The sequence below is a fragment of the Astatotilapia calliptera genome, chromosome 9, assembly GCF_964374335.1.
Source record: "Astatotilapia calliptera chromosome 9, fAstCal68.1, whole genome shotgun sequence".
Taxonomy (NCBI): domain Eukaryota; kingdom Metazoa; phylum Chordata; class Actinopteri; order Cichliformes; family Cichlidae; genus Astatotilapia; species Astatotilapia calliptera.
In genome coordinates, this window is record NC_137430.1 from 3039448 (window position 1) to 3060918 (window position 21471).

At 37.0% G+C, this 21471-nt stretch overlaps 1 long non-coding RNA gene across 1 annotated transcript; it reads right to left on the minus strand.

The window, feature by feature from the left end:
* Positions 1 to 1614: 1614 nt before the first annotated feature.
* Positions 1615 to 5734, minus strand: LOC145430878 (uncharacterized). Its single transcript, XR_013911193.1, has 3 exons — positions 5594 to 5734; positions 3991 to 4017; positions 1615 to 1820 (listed from the first exon to the last, which is right to left on the minus strand). It is a non-coding gene; the product is annotated as an uncharacterized LOC145430878 (long non-coding RNA).
* Between the last annotated feature and the right edge of the window lie 15737 nt (positions 5735 to 21471).

Below are 21471 nucleotides of genomic sequence, written 5' to 3' on the forward strand. Positions count from 1 at the left end.
TCGTGTCTGCGGCTGGTAACAACTGAGGGAAGTTCATCGCAGGCTAGAAACACGCTGTTCACAAACCTCTTTCTGGCATCTGAATACACGGCATGGCCTTTGTCCAACACACGGTTAAGATCTGCTCTGGTAATGAATTCATCCTCGTGTAAGAATGACAGGAAAACCAAACTGTTCGCCATGCATTGCTGATTTCGGTACTTTCCATACTTAGCATTGGCCTGGCTTCGGGATGCACAGATGCTACTCACTCGTGGACGACTTTCACTGTTTGTAACCTGTACATGAGACGGTCCTGCAGCTTCTCCATCATGCTGCGTTTGCACAGTTAGCTGGGGTTCAGTCTGGATTACCTGTTGTACTTTAGCATTTGGCACCGATGATGAGCAAACACCTCTCTTTACCACATCTGCATAAGACACTGCGGCTGTCTGAACGCTGAGCTGCACTTCTGGACTGGGAATACTTGTAACAGACACCTTTACCTGCTCACCGGTCTGAGAAAGATTTACCTGTTCCTTCTGCTTTTGCCATCTAAGCTTCTGGGACTGTGACCTTTGACCTTTCCTTGGCATTTTGTGCAAGTACAAACTGGACCTTATATGTATTTATACACAAATGTATACAAAAATCAACCTGTAAACACTGAAAAACTCCTCAAGTTTCTATTAAATGGATAAATGTAAAACTATACAAATGGTAAAGTGTTCTTATAACTGTTTAATTGATGTAAAAGGCTGACTTAAATACAAACTCAATATAAAAGTTATTGAAAGATCTTTAAAAAGTTTTATTGTAGCTTTTTCAAAAACTGTATATTATACTTTTTTTTTAACCAGACTGGTTAATGAATAGGTCTATACTTCTGTGAAGTAATATGCAGAATAAATCTCAACAATCAATCAACAGGCTATAATAAAACTCTTAGTTTTAAAGTAGACTTTGTGTAAATCTTTCAGATATCTAAAATCTAAAGCAAATATAAGGAGCTGTGGTGGTGTAGTGATCAGATGACAGGCGATGAGGATTCTTCAGCTGGATGTTCTGCAGCAGTCAGGAAACAGGAAGTCTGGGTTCTCAGGGCAGCCTCTAGATGACAATTGTAACTGAATACTTACACTGAGTGACAAAAAAAGGGTTTGTCCTTAAATAATAATAGTTTAAACTTGTAGTCAAATGTTATAGCCAGTGAAACAGACTTGAAAAATGTATTTGAATCTAATTTAATATTTATCTAAATAGAGCAGTCTGAATGTATATATTACAAAATAACCAGATTGTCTTATTACAAATAAACCTTTAAGAGGTGTATATTTTATATAATTTCTCAAAGTAATTGCACCTGTAAGCCAAACAGCCAATCAATGTTTATTCCAAAGTGTAATGCAAAATTAAAATGACAAATTTAGGGCTGTGTAAATAGTTTCTACAGTGACTTCTACTGTACTGTATATTCAACTTCTTACTTGTAATTTCCAGTAAAATGAGTGGATATGAGAGAGTTTAACGACAGGAAAGAAGGAGCAGTGAGAGCAGAGATCTCTCAGATTTCTGAAAACAGATCGTCGAAGTTGCGGTAACTTCAATTTCCAAAAACTTGGTTTGTTGTCAACCTTGGTTTGTTGTCAAACTTGGTTTCTTGTCAAACTAGGGCTTATGCTTGTCAAAATTAGATAGAGTACATGGCGGAGAAATGATAGAAGATAGAATCCCTTGTCAAAAAAGATGGAGCAGGGAGAGGGAGAGTGATAGGACAGACTGAATTTGCTTGTTAATGGCTTGTTAATGATAGAGGGAGAGGGTTTTCTGCAGCAGGTCACCTGTAAGACAGAAAGAAAGTGGAATTAGACACACTTCCAATAAACCTGGCTTTACCCTATTTTTCAGACTATAAGGCACATTTAAAAGCCTTTAATTTTCTCAAAAATAGACAGTGCACCTTATGTATGGTTGTGCTTACTGATTTCAAACCAATTCTATGTGGTACACGGCACTCTGTCAAATGTTTTAGTATGACTTTGGTAAGCTACAAAGCAGCACCACTTGATGTATTGTCGGAGCATGGCTACCATAGTCAGCACCCTCATAGAGTAATTCGTACTGTGCTTCAACATAATATGGTGTGTGTGTGTATAAGGGCATGGCACCTGTTGAGAGCCATGCTTATGAAGCAGATTTCAAACTGATCAATCCACATTCATCAGTCCATAAATCCTGAAAAGTGAGTGTATTGTTCTGTATTTTATGTCTTACAACTGAACAATTTTGAGAGTTATTGTAAATGAGTTGAATAAAGTTTGACTTAATGTGCCTTAGAATTTAGTGCGCCTTACAGTCCGAAAAATACAGAACATATATATCATTACACACTGAAGAGTCGTACAGTACATTATTAGATTCAACTGAATGAAAATGTTTATCATATGGTGGTGGAACATTTCTAAGGACATTTTTGCATTCTATTAACACAATAAAACCAAACAGAGTCTGTGTTACGGCCGCTGGCCTCAGGTGGCCCCGCCTTCCTCCATGGAAGCTACAGTGCTCCAGGACTCACGGGGGATTGGCTGGCCCGGACATATGCCCGCCCCAACTTCATGCGGATCCGAGCCTGTCAGACTACGCACACCATTGGCTGCCGCAGGAGCCTGGAGTACGACGGACAAGTGACACAGCTGTCTGCAGTTATGACAAGTGACACAGCTGACTGCAGTTACCTGATAGTATAAAAGGCTGAGGAGTCTTCATTCGTCGAGGGACTTGTTGATTTGAACAGACTGTACAGAGAGTCCCTCCCGTTTGTAAACGTGTTTTACTGCTTTTGTCTTTTGTTGTTGTTTATGCTCTGTAACGTTGGCTTCAGCCCAACATAGTTGGTATTTTAAGGGGAGGGGTGTTACGGCCGCTGGCCTCAGGTGGCCCCGCCTTCCTCCATGGAAGCTACAGTGCTCCAGGACTCACGGGGGATTGGCTGGCCCGGACATATGCCCGCCCCAACTTCATGCGGATCCGAGCCTGTCAGACTACGCACACCATTGGCTGCCGCAGGAGCCTGGAGTACGACGGACAAGTGACACAGCTGTCTGCAGTTATGACAAGTGACACAGCTGACTGCAGTTACCTGATAGTATAAAAGGCTGAGGAGTCTTCATTCGTCGAGGGACTTGTTGATTTGAACAGACTGTACAGAGAGTCCCTCCCGTTTGCCTTCTGCCTGTGTTTTGTGTTGCCTCCTGCGAGACGTTTAGTAGAGCAGTGCTCTACTGGTGTTATTAATCGTGGTGTTTGCTTAAAGTTTCTCTGCTGCCTAGTGAGTTGTTTCACTAACGGATTTCAGTTGTGTTAATAAACCTTATGTTTGTCTTCCTATCTAACTCCTTGGTCTCTGGGCTCGTTTATGTTACGTCCGCTGCCGCCTAGCAGAGCCGGGCCGTAACAGTCTGTAAACCAAGATGTGGTGCTACAGTAACTTACTATAAACATTATATGGTCAGGCTAAACCCACACAATGAAGTCAGAGCAGACAGTTTCAGGCCACACTTCACATGCACTCAACTCACATGATCCTAAATGCCAAAAGGTCTCAAATTCCCGTTTCTGTGTGTACTTACCTGGTACAACAGTATATCATAATGTCTGGGGAGCAGTTAACATAAAAGTAAAAAATTATTTACTCCGTATGACTTTTGGCAAAATGAAAAATTTGGAGACAGATGACTCCTATACAGCAGTTTCTACATTTTTTAGTCAAATATGGGGCATGTTTAATACACACTCCACTAAATCTACAATAAACTTAGCATGGCCGATATTAGGGCCTAATTAAAAATGTACTATGATGATAAGAGAGATCTGTAAGTCTGGAAATGTTTACATAGACTTTTCTAGGATCTGATGATTGTCAAGATCATAAACCACTCACTCCACTAAACTGAATCTCCTATAATGAGAAACATTTCCCAGCACTGCACCTCAGACACCTTTACTTACCAGACTTGAGACGATCAGATCAGCAGTCTAGAGAAAGGAAACAATTCATCAGATCACTGTTTGATGATTCAGACTGTTGAGCCTCTTCCCACACAATCCAATTTACTGTGACAAAAATTAACTAGTAAAATTCTCAATTTACTTAAGGCTTTATGAGCTTATGTAGTCTAAAGAGGAGATAAATGAACTGTAGCATCTCACATGGCTATAGCAAGTGTAATAAAAGCATTCATTACTACAGAAATATAAAGAATAGCCACCAATATTTGATGGCACAAGTGCAGGATATACCAAATATTTCCTACACAGAAGCTTTGTGGCTCCAACATTTTCTACAACAGGTCAGTACTAGTAAAGTGTGAAAACCAAAACTTTTTAAAATGTTAGATACAAAGTAATTATATAAATCAGAAGCAACAGAAAACCTCATCATGTCTGATATGAATATACCTTTAAATATTGACATGTTACAATAGCAGAGGTGCACCATGTTTTGTAATTAAAATTAAATGTCTTAAATTTTTACACTTGTGAGAGGATTTTTATGAAATCAAGTATAATCAAGTGTGCCTTATAATCGAGTGTTCATATATTTTCACATAACCAAGCTTATTGTTAAAGAGAACATAATGCATTCCTTACTTTAGTGTCTGAGATGTTTGACAAGTATACAAGTATGTATTCTTTAACCCAGTGTGTGTGATGTCAGATAAGTGTGATATACTTCTATGTTTTTATTCTTAGTTTGTGTGCAGAGGTCAGATAAGCTTAGGTAATGTCTGGCCTTTTCCCTTTCGGATAAAAGAGGAAGTACTATGTAACCCATTTTGCCTTATAAATAAAGCAACCAGCCTGCGCTGAGTGTGTGTGATTTTGCTGAGAGGCACACACCCATGCGCATGTCTTAATACTCTCTGAGTCGGTCTGCAGTGTCTTATTTCTCAACACTAAAAAGTCCTTTCATTATACCTGTTGCTAGGAATATTTATGTATTTTGCAGTCACCTTTTTGGCAACTTTTCTATTAAATTTTAAAACACATTATATTCACCAAATAAGTGATAAACTAATTAGACACACTGGCTGTAATGTACCTAACAATGTCCACTCACACCTCTGGTTCTCTTAGTTTTTCATTATTGCTTAACTGTACAAAATACTTCTACCGTGTTCTGACTTTAATGTAACACATCAGCAGAATTTGAGAGACAATATGAATCAATCACTGTGCAGCTCTTAAGTGTTTGAGCAACCACTTATACTGACTCCCCTAAAACACTTTCATTGTTTTGTCTGCTACTTAAATCCACAAACATAAGGAGAAAATGAACAACTGACATTTAGCTGTATGTTTGGATTTGATAAGCCATAAGAAATTGAAATCATACATAAATGGGCTATTAAACTTCAGGGACATTTTCAGGGACAGTCAGAGGTCCCGTGTGAGGACTTTGCTGCTACAGGTAATAAATCCTGACTTTGTGTTTTTGCCAATCAGTAAATGGAAACATATCACAAAAAGTCAAACTACTGTATGTAAGTTGCCACATCTGCTACACAATGCCAGGTTCATACTGCTTCAGTTACAATCACTGTTTACTTACCAGCAAAGGCAAAACCAAAGATCTCTTTCACTCTGTGTAACAAAAGACAAAGCACAAAAATACAGAATGAGACAACTCAAATCAGCATCACAGTCAATACTGCATCACTCTGTGTAGTACAAAAGATTCAGTACATTCTTTGTTTACCACAGCAACAAACAACTCACCTTTTTCTACACCTTATTAAAGATTACTGTCTTCATTAAGGTAAAATATGGTTTCATCCATTTGTAATAAGCCACACACGTCTCTTAGTTATGTGATAGCTCTATTAGTTTGGTGCTATTAGATAACACAATAGATTTAATGTGCAATGATTTGCTACACCTAGCTCTGCACACTTTATCAAATTCTGACATCACAATTTCAAAGTATGAACAATCATAAATGAAAGCTTGGATGAGCATGGTAGGTATGTGCGGATGCTCTTCGTGGATTACTGCTCAGCTTTTAACACCATCCTTCCACACAAACTGGTGGCCAAGCTACAAGACCTGGGGCTTCCATAAGTTTCTGATTCTGATTCTGATATATGTGTAGGCTTCAACATTTGAGTTGGTCTGCATTCAAATTCTGCTTCCTAAAAATATTATCACCTGCACACAGTATCATTTAATATGCTGTTGTTTTAAAAATCTACATATCATATTTATAATATTAATGGTGCACTGCTGCATTTGATTTATTTGAAGGTGGACTTTTTTATATTTCGTTAATTTTTCACAAAGTGAGAAGTTAAACAGAACTGCAGGTGTAGGTTTTATTTTAAAAAAACAAACAATCTGCACAAACAAGTGCTCGTTAAACAGTTCTTAAAATTTAACTAAAAAACTAAAATTAACTAATTAAAAAAAAAAGTTCTTGTTAAGTGATGTTATTATTCTTATATTATGTGTTTCATCCTCACTCTCTCTCTCCCTTCTGTTAATTAACCCACAGCACAAAAACACACCGGTACAGGCACGTGACTCTTTTTCTCCCGGCTTTCAGTCAGAGTGTCCCAAAATGTCGGCTGCATCCTCTTTTTTTTTTTTTTTAACTTTATTTATCACATTTTAGACATACAGTCAAGTCGGCTGCATCCTCCGGAGGCCGCATTTGAAGGCCGATTACGTCACAGCCAGTCGACGAAGGCTGTCCCAAATGCGTCCATCATTTCCCCGAATAAAGTTTTAACATTTTTAGGCGAGAAAGTAGCGGTGTAAATTACAAATATCTGATTGGTTTATCAAGACATCGCATATTTGCAAAAGTGTGCCGACGTTTTCAGAGACGTCTGTCACCCACCGGCTCGATAGCAAGCGGGGAGGAGGGTTCAGACCCCCGCTCTTTCGCTACTCAGGTTAAACATGATATACAAGTCAGTCGGATAACTTAAAAATGTAATTGTTTGCCTTTTTCTGTGTTTTATTTGTTCTGGAGTAAATCGGTTTGGCTGAGATCAAAGTTATTAGATTATTAGATTAAATAAAGCTTTATTAATCAATCCGGTGGGTTCCTCCGGGATTTTCACACAGCTCAATAAACGTTAAACGGTCGAGAATTTACGCCAGTGTCCTGTTATATTTTAAATAGCAAGGAGCAGACGGCCGAGTTTATTAAACTCCAGCGAGACAGCGGTGACGCAAATCTGAAGGCTAGACCGTCCAGTTTCACAGCCTTCTCGGTCCACGTAGACCGCGAAAGCTGGGTCCTCCGAAAGATGCAGCCGACGTTTTGGGACACAGCTAATGGCGGTAAAATGGCTCCTTTGAAGTTGCCGACCCTGCTGCTTCAGCAGCTAATCAGTGGTTCTAAAATGACGGCTCATTACCTTACAACCGAAAGAATGAGGCCGTTTTTAACTGACTGATTTGTGAAGAGAATTAACTTCAGCTTCCCTAACAGACTCAGAAACACTAACACACCGAATGAACCAAATACAACACAATAACTGTAATAAACAATCAAATGAACCATATTAATTTCACACTGGGCCTATAGCAGCTAGGCTAGGCGTTAGCACTTAGTGCTAGCATACCAAACACTCCTTTTAAATAGTAAAATTACAACGTTTCACTAAAAAAGCAGCCATTGTGTTACTTTAACATGACTTATACTTTGACTGGCTTCATAAGTCACTAACAACAACTGGGTAAATCCCTCATACAGCTTATAGACATTTCATTTCAGAAAAGAGAGACAGAGAAGCAGCGCTTACCGGTGGGGATCGAGCTGAGAGTGGACGGAGATTCAGGAGTCAGGCAGAGACGTTAAAAAAAGAGGCATTCACGGGTGGTGGGAAACTCCGCAATTACACAAAATTGGCATGGAAAACGTGAAAAATATATGTAAATTTAAATATTATTATACTAGATTTTTTTGCAACAAAAAGCAACTAGCAGAAATTTAATTCTATAAGTTTAATAAATGTTTCAAACAGGATTCTTTGAATTTGAAATAATGGTTAAAAGACATAAATAAATGTAAGGTCATTATGTTAAAATGTACTTTATTATGATAGATTTATTTAATTGACTGCAGTAATAAGAACAGTCTTCTTCTGAACACCAACACCAAGGAGCTGGTGTTGGTGATCGCCTAAGCATCCTCACAGTAGGAGCTGCAGAGGTTCATCTCACTCCACTGCAGGACTCAAGAGGTTCAGGAGGTCCCTTAACCACACTGCTATGAGACTTTTTAACAGCGACTCCTGATATGTTCATTGCACATTTGTTTCTTTTATTCTACTACATATTGGTTGTAATCATGAATTCTGAATTGCTTTAAAGCTGAAGCTGACTGCTAAAACTAGCTGAAAAAGCTGAAAAATTGCAGAAATTGTAAAAACTTTGCAGAAGCAAAGGAACTTTGCTAAAATGTAATAACTTAGCAGAACTGCAATATCTTAGAGGAAACATAATACTTGGCAGAAATACAATAGCATAGCAGAACTTAGCAGAAATATTGTAACTAACCAGAAACATGATAACTTCTCAAAAATACAAGAATTTAGGAGAAATAGTATAAGATAACAGAAAGAATATATTTAGCCAAAAATACTTAAACATTACAGAAACACTATGATTAGAAAAATAGTACAACAGAGCAGAAATATTGTGATTTACCAGAGACACTGTGATGAACTATGAATATTGTAATTTTAAATTAAGACTATGTTTTAGCACAAATATTATAATTTGGCAGAAATACTATAATTTAGCAGAAATACTATATTAAGCACAAATCCTATAAAAAGCAGAAATGGTATGATTAAGCATAAATACTACATTTAGTAGAAATACTTTGTTTTAGCACAAATCCCATAAAAAGCAGAAATACTGTACTATGATTTAGTAGAAAGACTATAATTAATCAGAAATACTAAATTTAGCAGAAATACTATATTAAGCACAAATCCTATGAAAAGCAGAAATAGTATGATTAAGCATAAATACTACATTTAGCAGAAATACTATATTAAGCACAAATCTTATAAAAAGCAGAAATACTATATTAAGCACAAATCCTATAAAAGCAGAAATAGTATATTAAGCACAAATCTTATAAAATAGCAGAAATAGTGTGATTTAGCACAATAGTAATAAGTTAAACAGAAAAATTGGAAAAGCAAAATGGACAGCTGAAAAAATGCTGAACATGCTGAGGTTCCCTCAAATATACTTGTTAAATGACAAAAATCAGCAAAAAAATTTATGACTGCCACACAATTACAAATATGTACACATGAGGAAACACACATGCACAGAGAGACACACACACAAGATCCAATTCAGTCAACCAGTCTAAATATATTGAATTTGAATCTTACAATGGGATCATCCCATTAAAAGGCTTTCTCTCTCTCTCTCTCTCTCTCTCTCTCTCTGTCACACACACACACACACACACACACACACACACACACACACACACACACACACACACACACACACACACACACACACACACACACAGGGAGAGAGAAGTAAGTTTCTAGGTCAGCCTGGGAGCTGGTGAATTTGAATCCACCAATCAGAGAGGCTGTGCACTTTTCCCCACCAAAACAGGTGCATCTGTTTACACACGCAGCAGCACAGAGAGACACAGGATTTTTGCAGTCTATTTCTCATAGTGACGACTCCCCTCACACAAATGACCGTAATTTCCTAACCGTAGGGGCTAGAACGGTCATTCTTACACCGTTTTGTTCAGAAGAGATGGGGGAATCTTCAAGTGTTGACAATTTAATATTAAAATATGAATTTTTAGAGATATATGACATGGATGACTTGTTGACTTAGAAGCCACGAATTCCCCAATATGCAAATTTGAATGCCTGAGACCACATATGTGATTGGCTGGCTGGGAAGCCGTGCAGGCCCTGATTTGTGGATTTGAATTCCTCAGCCCTCAGATATGATTGGCTGGCTTAGAAGCCACGAAGGCCCCAATATGCAAATTTGAATGCCTCAGGACACTTATTTGATTGGCTGGGAAACTGTGCAGGCCCTGATTTGAAAATTTGAATGTCTCAGTCCTCACAGAGGATTGGCTGCCTGGGGACCTGGCAGAAATATATAGAAATACTATTATTAAGCATAAATACTACATTTAGTAGAAATACTATATTAAGCACAAATCCTATAAAAAGCAGAAATACTATAATTTAGAACAAATAGTATAAAAAGCAGAAATACTATAATTTAGCAGAAATACTATGTTAGGCACAAATCCTATAAAAAGCAGAAATACTATAATTTAGCAGAAATACTATGTTAGGCACAAATCCTATAAAAAGCAGAAATACTATAATTTAGCAGAAATACTATATTAGGCATAAATCCTATGAAAAGCAGAAATAGTATGATTTAGCAGAAATACTGTATATAGCACAAGTACCGAAAAGTACCAGAAATACTATGATTTAGCAGAATAGTAATAACTTATTGAAACACAAATGCACAGAGGGACACACAAACACAGGCTCTAATCCAGTCAACCAGTCTAACTATGTTCAATTTAAATCCTACAATGACATGCTGCCAAATAAGGGCAGGGTCCTCTCTCTCCCACTAAACACACACACACACACACATACACACACACACACACACACACACACACACACACAGGGAGAGAGGACTAAGTTTCTAGGTCAGCCTGGGAGCTGCTGAATTTGAATCCACCAATCAGAGAGGCTGTTTACGTTTTCCCGCCAAAACAGGTGCATCTTTTTACACACGCAGCACAGAGACATTGACCTGCTTTTTTCAGTTTATTTCACATAGTGAGGATTCCCCTCAAACAAATGACCATAATTTCCTAACCATAGGGGCTAGAGCGGTCATTCTTACACCGTTTTGTTCAGAAGAGATGGGGGAATCTTCAAGTGTTGACAATTTATCATTAAAATATGAATTTTTAGAGATATATGACATGGATGACTTGTTGACTTAGAAGCCACGAATTCCCCAATATGCAAATTTGAATACCTGGAGCCCACATACATGATTGGCTGGCTGGGAAGCTGTGCAGGCCCTGATTTGTGGATTTGAATTCCTCAGCCCTCAGATATGATTGGCTGGCTTAGAAGCCATGAAGGCCCCAATATGCAAATTTGAATGCCTCAGGACACTTATATGATTGGCTGGGAAACCGTGCAGGCCCTGATTTGAAAATTTGAATGTCTAAGTCCTCACAGAGGATTGGCTACCTGGGGACCTGGCAGAAATATATAGAAATACTATGATTAAGCATAAATACTACATTTAGTAGAAATACTATGTTTTAGCACAAATACTATAAAAAGCAGAAATACTATAATTTAGCAGAAATACTATATTAAGCACAAATCCTATAAAAAGCAGAAATACTATATTAGGTACAAATCCTATAAAAAGCAGAAATACTATATTAGGCACAAATCCTATAAAAAGCAGAAATACTATATTAGGCACAAATAGTATAAAAAGCAGAAATACTATAATTTAGCAGAAATACTATGTTTGGCACAAATCCTATAAAAATAATAAATACTATAATTTAGCAGAAATACTATATTAGGCACAAATCTTATGAAAAGCAGAAATAGTATCATTTAGCAGAATAGTAATAACTTACAAAATTACAAATATGGAGGCATATTGAAACACAAATGCACAGAGGGACACACAAACACAGGCTCTAATCCAGTCAACCAGTCTAACTATATTCAATTTAAATCCTACAATGACATGCTGCCAAATAAGGGCAGGGTCCTCTCTCTCCCACTAAACACACACACACACACACACACACACACACACACACACACACACACACACACACACACACACACACACACACACAGAGGGAGAGAGCTGCCGAATTTAAATCCACCAATCAGAGTGGCTGTTTACGTTTTCCCGCCAAAACAGGTGCATCTTTTTACACACGCAGGACAGAGAGGCACAGGATTATTGCAGCCTATTTCTCATAGTGAGGACTTCCCTCAAACAAATGACCATAATTTCCTAACCGTAGGGGCTAGAGCGGTCATTCTTACACCGTTTTGTTCAGAAGAGATGGGGGAATCTTCCAGTGTTAACAATTTATCATTAAAATATGAATTATTAAAGATATTAGACTTCTAATGCACCATAACTGAGCAGAGCGAAGCAAAAACTGCCTTGACTTGCCCTCAAACAACGCTTTCTAACTCTAAATCTATTTGGAGTATCGATATCATTCTTTCACCGTAAGAGACAGCAGGCTTTGGTGAACAGTCAGAGAAATTTTCAGGTCTCTGTGGAAATCCAACAAAAAGTTATGACGAGAGAAAAAAGTGGTTCATTTCCACAGTTTGAAATCTGAAGAAATCTGAGCGAAGGACAAATTTCCTACCCTCAAACAAGTCCAACTCATTTCAGAACGGTAATAGGTGAGAAAGAAATTCTTGAATTGTGAGCGTCAGGAGTGTCTGAAGATATACCGGGACAAGCCTCATGTCTTAACTTTGCTTCGTTAAGGAGATATGACGATTCGAATATGCCTCTCATTACAGAAATGCAGCGATGATTTTGAACAAGCTCTCCATTCACTTTATATGGAGAATTTTCTGACATTGTGTTAGTCTGAGGAGATTTGCAAAAATTCTATAAATCCCACAACAATGATAGTGACATTTTCTGAAAGCCAGCAAAAATACCTACGTTTTGATATATAATTTGTGGAAGTTGAGTGAAAATTGAGCAAGTAGCAAACAGTTGTTCGGACATGAAGAGAAGACTGCAAAAGCTTCAGTGACACACTGGAAGCCAAGAGCATAGCAACCATAACAACGCATGTATTTTGTGAAAAATCACAATTTTGCAACTCAAAACTTTAAGAGGCATAAAAGTAAAACAGTAAAACATTTGAAAAAGCTGAATCATACCTGAATAGCCCAATAATTTGTGAACATTTTAAAATTTGAATGGTTGTTCTAGGTGAAAGTATGAGGAAGTAGTTAAGTTCCAAAAACAAGCAAAATTTAGCAGAATTGCAGAAGTTTCCCATTCATTTCAATGGGACAAATTAAAGGAAAAAAGCTTAATATTTTAAAAAGTATAATAGCAAAAAATACCAAAAGTCATAGCGCACATTAGCAGAAATAGCAGAATAGTTTAAAATTTGAACGGTGAAAATCGGCTGAAAATTGTGGAAGTAGTTAAGTGCCAAAAAAAGCAGTGGCAACTAGAATAATAAAGTAGAACTAGAAAGATTTGCATTTCCTGCGAAAATGCAGTGTGGATGCTTTAAAGCTGAAGCTGTATGCAAAAACTAGCTGAAAAAGCTGAAAAGTTGCAGAAATTGTAAAAACTTTGCAGAAGCAAAGGAACTTTGCTAAAATGGAATAACTTAGCAGAACTGCAATATCTTAGAGGAAACATAATACTTGGCAGAAATACAATAGCATAGCAGAACTTAGCAGAAATATTGTAACTTACCAGAAACATGATAACTTCTCAAAAATACAAGAATTTAGGAGAAATAGTATAAGATAACAGAAAGAATATATTTAGCCAAAAATACTTAAGCATTACAGAAACACTATGATTTAGAAAAATAGTACAACAGAGCAGAAATACTGTGATTTACAAGAGACACTGTGATGAACTATGAATATTGTAATTTTAAATCAATACTATGTTTTAGCACAAATACTATAATTTGACAGAAATACTATATTTAGCACAAATCTTATAAAATAGAAGAACTAGTATGATTTAGCACAATAGTAATAACTTAAACAGAAAAATTGGAAAAGCAAAATGGACAGCTGAAAAAATGCTGAACATGCTAAGGCTCCCTCAAATATACTTGTTAAATGAAAAAAATTGGCAAAAAAAAATATAACAGCCACACAATCACAAATATGGACACATATGGAAACACACATGCACAGAGAGACACACACACAAGATCCAATTCAGTCAACCAGTCTCTCTCTCTCTCTCTCTCTCTCTCTCTCTCTCTCTCTCTCACACACACACACACACACACACACACACACACACACACACACACACACACACACACACACACACACACACAGTTTCTAGCTCAGTCAAGCAGCCTTGGAGCTGCTGAATTTGAATCCACCAATCAGAGAGCCTGTGCACTTTTTCCCGCCAAAACAGGTGCACGCAGCACAGAGAGACACAGGATTTTTGCAGTCTATTTCTCATAATGACGACTCCCCTCAAACAAATGACCATAATTTCCTAACCGTAGGGGCTAGAACGGTCATTCTTACACCGTTTTGTTCAGAAGAGATGGGGGAATCTTAAAGTGTTGACAATTTATCATTAAAATATGAATTATTAAAGATAATTTACTTCTAATGCACCATAACTGAGTAGAGCAAAGCAAAAACTGCCTTGACTTGCCCTCAAACAACGCTTTCTAACTCTAAATCTATTTGGAGTATCAATATCATTCTTTCACCGTAAGAGACAGCAGGCTTTGGTGAACAATCATGGAAATTTTGAGGTCTCTGTGGAAATCCATTAAAAAGATATGACGAGAGAAAAAAGTGGTTCATTTCCAGAGTTTGAAATCTGAAGAAATCTAAGCGAAGGACGAATTTCCTACCCTCAAACAAGTCTAACTCATTTCAGAACGGTAATAGGTGAGAAAATAATTCTTGAATTGTGAGCGTCAGGAGTGTCTGAAGATATACTGGGACAAGCCTTATGTCTTAACTTTGCTTCGTTAAGGAGATATGACGATTCGAATATGCCTCTCATTACAGAAATCAAGCGGTGATTTTGAACAAGCTCTCCATTGACTTTCTATGGAGAGTTTTGCGACTTTGTGTTGGTCTGAGGAGATTTGCCAAAATTCTATAAATCCCACAACAATGATAGTGACATTTTCGGAAACCCAGCAAAAATACCTACGTTTTGATGTATAATTTGTGGAAGTTGAGTGAAGATTGAGCAAGTAGCAAGAAGTTGTTCGGACATGAAGAGAAGACTGCAAAACCTTCAGTGGCAGACTGGAAGCCAAGTGCATAGCAACCATAACAACGCATGTATTTTGTGAAAAATCACAATTTTGCAACTGAAAACTTTAAGAGGCATAAAGGTAAAACGGTAAAAGATTTGAAAAAGCTGAATCATACCTGAATAGCCCAATAATTTGAGAACATTTTAAAGTTTGAATGGTTGTTCTACGTGAAAATATGAGGAAGTAGTTAAGTTTCAGAAACAAGCAAATTTTAGCAGAATTGCAGAAGTTTCCCATTCATTTCAATGGGACAAATTAAGCTTAATATTTTAAAAAGTATAATAGTGAAAAATACCAAAAGACATAGCAGGAATTAGCAGAAATAGCAGAATATTTTAAAATTTGAACGGTGAAAATCGGCTGAAAATTGTGGAAGTAGTTAAGTGCCAAAAAGTGTACGGAAGTCCCAAGAGGAACTCAATAGTGTGGATGCTTAAAGCATCCACACAATAAAGAACTAGAAAAATTTGCATTTCCTGCGAAAATGCAGTGTGGATGCTTAAAGCTGAAGCTGTATGCAAAAACTAGCTGAAAAAGCTGAAAAGTTGCAGAAATTGTAAAAACTTTGCAGAAGCAAAAGAAGTTTGCTAAAATGGAATAACTTAGCAGAACTGCAATATCTTAGAGGAAACATAATACTTGGCAGAAATACAATAGCATAGCAGAATTTAGCAGAAATATTGTAACTTACCAGAAACATGATAACTTCTCAAAAATACAAGAATTTAGGAGAAATAGTATAAGATAACAGAAAGAATATATTTAGCCAAAAATACTTAAACATTACAGAAACACTATGATTTAGAAAAATAGTACAACAGAGCAGAAATATTGTGATTTACCAGAGACACTGTGATGAACTATGAATATTGTAATTTTAAATTAAGACTATGTTTTAGCACAAATATTATAATTTGGCAGAAATACTATAATTTAGCACAAATACTATAAAAAGCAGAAATACTATAATTTAGCAGAAATACTTTATTAAGCACAAACCCTATAAAAAGCAGAAATACTGTACTATGATTTGGTAGAAAAAACTATAATTAATCAGAAATACTATATTTGGCAGAAATACGGTATTTGGCACAAATCTTATAAAATAGCAGAAATAGTATGATTTAGCACAATAGTAATAACTTAAACAGAAAAATTGGAAAAGCAAAAATGGACAGCTGAAAAAATGATGAACATGCTGAACGTCCCTCAACTATACTTGTTAAATGAAAAAAATCAGCAAAAAAATCTATAACAGCCACACAATCACAAATATGTACACATAAGAAAACACACATGCACAGAGAGACACACACACAAGATCCAATCCAGTCAACCTTGGCCAGGACTCCCTTGCAAAAGAGGTTTTTAATCTCAATGGGACTTTTCCTGGTTAAATAAAGGTTAATAATAATAATAAAAATATATTGAATTTGAATCTTAGAATGAGATCATCCCATTAAAAGCCTTTCTCTCTCTCTCTTTCTCTCTCTCTCTCTCTCTCTCTGTCACACACACACACACACACACACACACACACACACACACACACACACACACACACAGGGAGAGAGAAGTAAGTTTCTAGGTCAGCCTGGGAGCTGGTGAATTTGAATCCACCAATCAGAGAGGCTGTGCACTTTTCCCCACCAAAACAGGTGCATCTGTTTACACACGCAGCAGCACAGAGAGACACAGGATTTTTGCAGTCTATTTCTCATAGTGACGACTCCCCTCAAACAAATGACCGTAATTTCCTAACCGTAGGGGCTAGAACGGTCATTCTTACACCGTTTTGTTCAGAAGAGATGGGGGAATCTTCAAGTGTTGACAATTTAATATTAAAATATGAATTTTTAGAGATATATGACATGGATGACTTGTTGACTTAGAAGCCACGAATTCCCCAATATGCAAATTTGAATGCCTGAGACCACATATGTGATTGGCTGGCTGGGAAGCCGTGCAGGCCCTGATTTGTGGATTTGAATTCCTCAGCCCTCAGATATGATTGGCTGGCTTAGAAGCCACGAAGGCCCCAATATGCAAATTTGAATGCCTCAGGACACTTATTTGATTGGCTGGGAAACTGTGCAGGCCCTGATTTGAAAATTTGAATGTCTCAGTCCTCACAGAGGATTGGCTGCCTGGGGACCTGGCAGAAATATATAGAAATACTATTATTAAGCATAAATACTACATTTAGTAGAAATACTATGTTTTAGCACAAATACTATAAAAAGAAGAAAAACTATAATTTAGCAGAAATACTATATTAAGCACAAATCCTATAAAAAGCAGAAATACTATAATTTAGAACAAATAGTATAAAAAGCAGAAATACTATGTTAGGCACAAATCCTATAAAAAGCAGAAATACTATAATTTAGCAGAAAAACTATGTTAGGCACAAATCCTATAAAAAGCAGAAATACTATAATTTAGCAGAAATACTATATTAGGCATAAATCCTATGAAAATCAGAAATAGTATGATTTAGCAGAAATACTGTATTTAGCACAAGTACCGAAAAGTACCAGAAATACTATGATTTAGCAGAATGGTAATAACTTATTGAAACACAAATGCACAGAGGGACACACAAACACAGGCTCTAATCCAGTCAACCAGTCTAACTATGTTCAATTTAAATCCTACAATGACATGCTGTCAAATAAGGGCAGGGTCCTCTCTCTCCCACTAAACACACACACACACACACACACACACACACACACACACACACACACACACACACACACACACACACACACACACACACACAGGGAGAGAGGACTAAGTTTCTAGGTCAGCCTGGGAGCTGCTGAATTTGAATCCACCAATCAGAGAGGCTGTTTACGTTTTCCCGCCAAAACAGGTGCATCTTTTTACACACGCAGCACAGAGACATAGACCTGCTTCTTTCAGTTTATTTCACATAGTGAGGATTCCCCTCAAACAAATGACCATAATTTCCTAACCATAGGGGCTAGAGCGGTCATTCTTACACCGTTTTGTTCAGAAGAGATGGGGGAATCTTCAAGTGTTGACAATTTATCATTAAAATATGAATTTTTAGAGATATATGACATGGATGACTTGTTGACTTAGAAGCCACGAATTCCCCAATATGCAAATTTGAATACCTGGAGCCCACATACATGATTGGCTGGCTGGGAAGCTGTGCAGGCCCTGATTTGTGGATTTGAATTCCTCAGCCCTCAGATATGATTGGCTGGCTTAGAAGCCATGAAGGCCCCAATATGCAAATTTGAATGCCTCAGGACACATATATGATTGGCTGGGAAGCCGTGCAGGCCCTGATTTGAAAATTTGAATTTCTCAGTCCTCACAGAGGATTGGCTGCCTGGGGACCAGGCAGAAATATATAGAAATACTATGATTAAGCATAAATACTACATTTAGTAGAAATACTATGTTTTAGCACAAATACTATAAAAAGCAGAAATACTATAATTTAGCAGAAATACTATATTAAGCACAAATCCTATAAAAAGCAGAAATAGGATGATTAAGCATAAACACTACATTTAGTAGAAATACTATGTTTGAGCAAAAATCCTATAAAAAGCAGAAATACTATATTAGGCACAAATCCCATAAAAAGCAGAAATAGTATGATTAAGCATAAATACTACATTTAGTAGAAATACTATGTTTTAGCACAAATAGTATAAAAAGCAGAAATACTGTAACTTACCAGAAACATGATAACTTCTCAAAAATACAAGAACTTAGGAGAAATAGTATAAGATAACAGAAAGAATATATTTAGCCAAAAATACTTAAACATTACAGAAACACTATGATTTAGAAAAATAGTACAACATAGCAGAAATACTGTGATTTACCAGAGACACTGTGATGAACTATGAATATTGTAATTTTAAATTAGTACTATGTTTTAGCACAAATACTATCATTTGACAGAAATACTATCATTTGGCAGAAATACTATGATACAGGAGAAATACTGAGATGTAGTAAAAGTACTTTGATTTAACAGAAATACAATTATGGAGGAGTAATACTTTAAAGTGGGAGAAATATTGATACACACACACACATACACAGAGCCTAAAGGGAAGAGTATTTGTGCCATGGAGTGTTAACAAGAATGTGAGGTCCATATTAGAAAAGCTCGTAAAATCACAAAAGTTTGCAGAATTGTAATAAATGATGAATATGAATTACTGGTCTGTGACAGTGTATTAATTTGTAGGGAAAAAAAATGTTGACCAAGGTGGAATCGAACCGGCGACCTTTGGCTTGCAGACCCGTGTCATTACCAACTGCGCCACTGGGAAAAAGAGCAGCCGCTTGGAAAGACAGGGTGATGAGCAGTCAGAATTAGATCGAGGTGAGAGGCGAAAAACACAGTTTTTTGGAGTTACAAAACGTTGTGTAACTCAAACACTAGGTGGACTAGAAGCATAATCCTTGTACTGGGTGAATCAGCGGATTTGGTGTACTTTGAGTGCGATTTTCATTGCTCTATGTACATCCGTCGCTGAGATATGACGAGAGAGGAAACGAAAGACCTCAGACATGATTGGCTGGCTGGGAAGCCGTGCAGGCCCTGATATGTGATATGAGTCTGAGTCCTCACAGAGGATTGGCTGCCTGGCAGAAATATATAGAAATAGTATGATTAAGCATAAATACTACATTTAGCAGAAATAGTATGATTAAGCACAAATCCTATAAAAAGCAGAAATACTATATTAAGCACAAATCTTATAAAATAGCAGACATAGTATGAATTAGCAGAATAGTAATAACTTAAACAGAAAAATTGGAAAAGCAAAATGGACAGCTGAAAAAATGCTGAACATGCTGAAGGTCCCTCAACTATACTTGTTAAATGAAAAAAATCAGCAAAAAAATCTAAAACAGCCACACAATCACAAATATGTACACATAAGGAAACACACATGCACAGAGAGACACACACACAAGATCAAATTCAGTCACCCAGTCTAAATATATTGAATTTGAATCTTACAATGAGATCATCCCATTAAAAGGCTTTCTCTCTCTCTCTCTCTCTCTCTCTCTCTCTCCCTCTCTCTCTCTCTCTCTCCCTGTCACACACAGACACACACACACACAGGGAGAGAGAAGTAAGTTTCTAGGTCAGCCTGGGAGCTGCTGAATTTGAATCCACCAATCAGAGAGCCTGTGCACTTTTCCCCACCAAAACGGGTGCTTCTGTTTACACACGCAGCACAGAGAGAGACACTGGATTATTGCAGTCTATTTCTCATAGTGACGACTCCCCTCAAACAAATGACCATAATTTCCTAACCGTAGGGGCTAGAACGGTCATTCTTACACCGTTTTGTTCAGAAGAGATGGGGGAATCTTCAAGTGTTGACAATTTATCATTAAAATATGAATTTTTAGAGATATATGACATGGATGACTTGTTGACTTAGAAGCCACGAATTCCCCAATATGCAAATTTGAATGCCTGAGGCCACATATATGATTGGCTGGCTGGGAAGCTGTGCAGGCCCTGATTTGTGGATTTGAATTCCTCAGCCCTCAGATATGATTGGCTGGCTTAGAAGCCATGAAGGCCCCAATATGCAAATTTGAATGCCTCAGGACACATATATGATTGGCTGGGAAACCGTGCAGGCCCTGATTTGAAAATTTGAATGTCTAAGTCCTCACAGAGGATTGGCTGCCTGGGGACCTGGCAGAAATATATAGAAATACTATGATTAAGCATAAATACTACATTTAGTAGAAATACTATGTTTTAGCACAAATACTATAAAAAGCAGAAATACTATAATTTAGCAGAAATACTATATTAAGCACAAATCCTATAAAAAGCAGAAATACTATATTAAGCACAAATTCTATAAAAAGCAGAAATACTATATTAAGCACAAATTCTATAAAAAGCAGAAATACTATATTAAGCACAAATCCTATTAAAAGCAGAAATACTATATTAAGCACAAATCTTATAAAATAGCAGAAACAGTATGATTTAGCACAATAGTAATAAGTTAAACAGAAAAATTGGAAAAGCAAAATGGACAGCTGAAAAAATGCTGAACATGCTGAGGGTCCCTCAAATATACTTGTTAAATGAAAAAATCAGCAAAAAAATGCACAGGGAGAGAGAAGTAAGTTTCTAGGTCAGCCTGGGAGCTGCTGAATTTGAATCCACCAATCAGAGAGCCTGTGTACTTTTTCCCGCCAAAACATGTGCATCTTTTTACACACGCAGCACAGAGAGAGGCACAGGATTATTGCAGCCTATTTCTCATAGTGAGGACTCCCCTCAAACAAATGACCATAATTTCTAAACCGTAGGGGCTAGAGCG